The sequence below is a fragment of the Dendropsophus ebraccatus genome, chromosome 10 (genome assembly GCF_027789765.1).
Source record: "Dendropsophus ebraccatus isolate aDenEbr1 chromosome 10, aDenEbr1.pat, whole genome shotgun sequence".
NCBI lineage: Eukaryota > Metazoa > Chordata > Amphibia > Anura > Hylidae > Dendropsophus > Dendropsophus ebraccatus.
The window spans coordinates 92,222,068-92,227,633 of record NC_091463.1 but is presented as its reverse complement, the minus strand read 5'-3'; positions in this window follow the sequence as shown (position 1 = coordinate 92,227,633).

The following is a 5,566-nucleotide window of genomic DNA, read 5'->3' as shown; positions in this document are numbered from 1 at the left end:
TGTCTCAGGATTTCGCCATGAACACAGCTTCATGCTGCGTCTTGTACTCCGATAAGAGACTGTGAGGCCCTTTACGTGACACGTGACCACTGCGGGGATTATATAAACTCTACATCACTATCTACAGGGGTCTCGGAGAGGTGGAAAGGCTCTTATGGGACAAAAATGTTAATATAGGGGTAAAAGACTAATGGATAAATTCTGCTCAGGAGAATATCTGACATGATGCATCAACCATAGTGATACTAAGTGCCATGGCAGCCGGGGGCCTTCCAGGTGTATATATGGCTGCCATGTCTCAATCTAAGGCTACATTCACACGTCCGTGGTGATCGCTTCGCTACTTCATTAGCATAAGCGATCTATATCCCGAATCACTTTTTTTTTTTTTTTTTTGCAGCACGGATCGCCGGCCGTATGAACAAGATAATTGTGGACAGAACAATGGACTGTGGATTAATAGTAGATCATCAGTATGCTGCAATACATAAGTACTGGAGAGTGCTGTATAAGTAATTATAACAGTTTAAAAAAAAAGTTGTAAAAATTCCCATTAAAATATATATATATATTTCATAAAATATGTAATTTAAAATATGTTAAATGTTTGGATCATTTATGGTCTGAGTGTCCAGACCTAAACCAATCTCTAAAAAGTGCAAGAGTATGCGGAGCCTCGACTATGAGTCTGAAAGAATGGGACTAGCCAGAGATCCCCTTAAGGGAGGAACCTAGCCAAGGGATGGCTCCTGTGAGCAGACTACCAAAACCTTTCAGGCTCAGTCAATATCCAACTCAATTACAAACCTAAGGATATGACAAGTGAAATACCAAAGCCAGGTATCCCAGGGGGAAATGCACCTAGGTTTTCACGATGTTTAGTGCTTAAGCCAGCAGAAAAATGGTGTCAATCCTTAGCTGGTCTCCCTGATTGTTTTACCATGGTGGTCTATTAGGCATTGCTCCTTCCTAGACAGAATCTTGTTCCATATTGATGAGGCGTAACACCCCCAAAAAAACTGTTTCTAGATGGATACCTGGCTTTGGTATTTCCCTTGTCATATCCTTAGACTCGTAACAGAGCTGGATATTGGCTGGAAGGAACACTTAATATGGTGGTTTCGGTGGTCTTCTCCCAGGAGCCACCTCTTTGCTACGTCCTTCCCTGGAGGGATATCTGGCTAGCCCCATTTTAAGACTCTTAATTGACAGTCGGTGGACTCTTTTGCAAATCTGAATTTCCCAGGGGGCAATGCACCTAGGTTTTCACTGTGTTGAGCGCTTTCAGCAATCGTTTGGATGTAGTAACCACTACAAATAGAGAAAGAAGTGCATGGCCGAGCTTGCCGTCCCTGCGACCAAGATGGTCCCATAGACACACTTTAGGAGCTCATTTCAGTCACGTAGCACAAAGCCAGGAAAGCTTATGCTTGGTGCACACCTGTCGTGATCCTTTGGGTATGTTCACACTGAGGAATAGGCAGGGAACCAATGGCAGATACATACCAGAGCGGCTCCTGGTGACATCATCTCTCCAGAGTCAGATGCTACAGAGGATTGTGGGAGATTCATTATTATTAAACAAAACACACAATGAATGATTTTTTCAGGATTTATTATAAAAAAAAAAAAAATGATCACCTTAACAAAATACAAAGTAAAGACTGCATCTAACAAAGATCTGCAGGCGCTACGTCACACGCTCTCCCTCACTCACGCCGCTCGCACACGTACCGGGCCTCTTTAATATAAGCAGTCGACTATAAAACCCCCCTGACGTATCCCATATACAAACAGACGAGAATCCCCCGAGACCAATGAAGCCACAGAGATGACTGACGCATTAGGGCCATGGTCAGAGTCCCATAATTCCCTTTAGTCCAGCTAATTATTCTTATAAATATGAATATACAGGTTCATTACATATTCATCAGATCCCATGATAATCTGCATATATTTGCTTACAGCGAAACCCCACTGAAATCCTGAGAAGTGGCTGCAGCGACTGCCGATATCTTCTCCACCATTGCAAAACAGAGAAGATGAGATACAGGGGGCTGTTTGCCAGGGGTTGTAGTGCCACCACCTCATCTATCCCTGTGGCATAATGCTATTGCTGCTACTGCAGTGATGACCTGTGCAAACAGCTACTCATATCTCAGCTTCCCGGACCCATCTGAGAATAAAGGCTTTATTATACGGCCAAATCAAGTAGACACCACCTTATGTTATACGGCCAGCTGACCATCAACCAGTGCACGAGCAAAGGATCTAGCAGCCCTGGCCGCACGATTACCGAGCCGTGTAATGGAGGCTGTGATCGGGCTATGGAGGTAGATTATTGAGCATAACAGCAGCCACAGCCGGCCGGCCTGGTTTTCAGTGGAGTTCTGCTTTAACTTTTATTTATATGTACACACATTGTAATATAAATAAAAAACACAGGTATATATACAGGACGCTACCAGAACACATAGAAAATAAGACACAGAACTAAATCTTCCATATATACAGGGAAAACCCTTTCAAACACATCTATCATTGTTACAAATTACTGATTGGTGGGGGTCCGGGTGCTGAGACCTGATCAGCTGATCTTCTGCCCCAATGTTTTAGTGATCAGTGGGGGGGGGGGGGGGGGGGGGGGGGGGTCTTAGCACCTGAAACGCATCCAATCAAAATGTCGGACATGAGAAAAGTTTGCTAAAATGGTAGGTATTCTTTAATCACATTTAAGGCTGGATTCACATCACAATTGTTCCTTCTGTATTAAATATACAGCAACAAATGTACAGGAAGGGGTCCCATTGACTTTTAAGGGAATGTGTCACCGAGATCTTCTTTTACTGATTATAGTCCAATTCTAAAACTTGTTCTTATTCTAATATGTTTCTATTTTCTGACTTCATTTTTTTTTTTGGTAACGTTTTGTACATTGTTAGGCTATGTTCACACTACGTAAAAGTAAGGCCGTTGCTGCCATTGGCAACAATGGCCGTACTTTGTACGGTGTGGAACACAGCCTTATCTGCTATGGGATTCCGGCCGGAGCGTATACACATAGTATACGCTCTGGCCGGGATCCCATATGGCGCCGCAAATAACTTCATTGTGTGCTGTGTGAAGTTCTGATGCGGGCACGCGCTGATGCGCCCGCATCAGAACACTACGGCCGGAAAGATCAACGACCCGGCCGGAATGATCTTTGCAGAGACCGGCCGGGTCACAGAACGGCCAGTCATATACGTAGTGTGAACATAGCCTAATGCTGTTCTTAACAGCATTTATTGACCTGCTTTACAGCAAGACTCATGGACATAGACAACAATAGACGGACTCTGTTTCTTTGAGATGAATGTAAATCATCATTGAGTGCGCTGTGACCTTTGAAAAGCTCATTCCACAGGGAGCTGCTGTTGTCTCCTATATCTACTGGTGTCACATGATGCTGCAATGCTGTACAGATCACTTTACAGCAGCTTCCTCTTATCACCACAGATAGACCTGGAAGTCTCAGCTTAGTTTTGGCCCCAGTAGTAAGAATGAAAACTGCAAGATATCAGGATTATTTTATAATAAAAGATAGAAAAAAATTTTAAAAAATGAAACCAAATATTCTTTAAAAATATATTTAACATAAAAACATTATTTAAACAATAAGTCATCGTCTGATGACACATTCCCTTTAATGGCCAGGACAATCAGGTCAAAGACGAATGTATACTTCTGTTTTTTGTAATGGACGTAGTCAACAGTAAGTTTTGATTGGCCATTACAATGGGATCCCTTACCTGCAGATATACACCGCATCCCATTCTGACCCTATCCAGGACACTGACAATGATGATGTGAACGAGCCCTTAAAACTAAAGCCTGATGGCTGCTGATCTCTCAGATCTACTTTACTTCTCAGTGTCCGATGATCCGGCAATAGTCAGATTCATGGAATATTCACATATGAATAGATTTCCCCTTTCATGCTTGTCCATTGTGGAGCCAATATTTCCCGTCACACATCAAGGCTGCAGAGTGCGTCTTCCCAGGATTGGATCCACAAGTGAACATAGTCACACGGCCCCGACAGATGGCAGAACAGCGACGCTAAGGGCCCTATTCCACCGGACGATTATCGTTCAGATTATCGTGAAATCGTTCGAATCTAAACGATAATCGTTAGGTTGAAATGCAGTTAACGATTAACGACCGAACGAGAAATCGTTGATCGCTTTATAAGACCTGGACCTATTTTTATCGTTGCTCGTTCGCAAATCGTTCGCATTGAATAAGACATCGTTCGGTCGCTCACAATAGATACAAACGCAATAGCGAATAAATAGCGAAGAAAAACGATCGCAATTACGATCATAAGTAACGATTATCGTTCCATGGAAATGAGTGAACATTTTCAGGTCTTTCGCAATAGCGGTCGTTTGAGATTGTTAATCGTTAATGATTATGCAAACGATAATCGTCTGGTGGAATAGGGCCCTAAGACTACCAGCAGTGACTGCGGCCTAATCCTTCAATAGAGATCAATGGCCGCATCACCGCATAAGGCGAGCAATTGGGGCGGGTACTTAAAGGGATTTATGGTTTCGTCTATATATAAAGTATCACAGCATACCAGCATACAGTATCTTTATTATTGATAAGGTCTGTAAACCTGCTGTTATGCAAAAGGTAGAATATTACAATGGTAAAGCCTATGGATGCTTATAGTGTACCCATCAGTATAATATATATATATTAATATTATTAATATTAATATATTATATTAATGTGAATGGGACAGATGGGACAGGTCAAAAATGTGATTAGAATCCCAACCAATCAAACTACAACTCCTATCATGATGGGAACAGCTGCGGAGCCATAGGTTGGAGAACGGCTATTCAGAGAATAGTGGCCATGTGATGCAATGTAAAGACATGGGACATCACAGAGATGACTAAGTCACACAGCATACTAACCATTAGATGATGCATAACAATACGTACCCAAGAGCTCCACCATGGCACGGGGGGTTTTAATATCTACATTACAGCAGGTTTACAGGCGCTACTTCAGTTTACTGTCGGGAGTAAGGAGGGGGGGGCTTTACCATTTCTACAAATAATAAAAAAAGAAATAAAAAAAAAAAAAAATCTATAAAAAAAAGTGCATTTACCTTCATAATTCCCTTTAGCTTCATGCAGTCAGCAGAACGCCAAAAAAAAAAAAAAAAAACCCTGTACCGAGACTAAAGGAACACTCCAGGCAAGACTAACCTATCTGTACAGCCTGGGCATACGGCAGAGATTCATCATCACCAAAGGGGCTCAGCCCCCCTCCCATCCTGCACTGGGGCATGACGCTATGCGAGCTTCGCCCGGACTGTCCCTTTATTTAAAGTAATTAAAGTAATAGCTTAGGATGGATGAGGCTTTTCTGTGGCTGCAGTTTTATAGCCAAGGAAGATCCAGGGAGGCTCAGAGATTGGTATGACGTCTCCGGGGATTATCCTTTACTATAGAAACACACACACATATATATATCACACTGATAATTACTTACACTTCTGCCTATA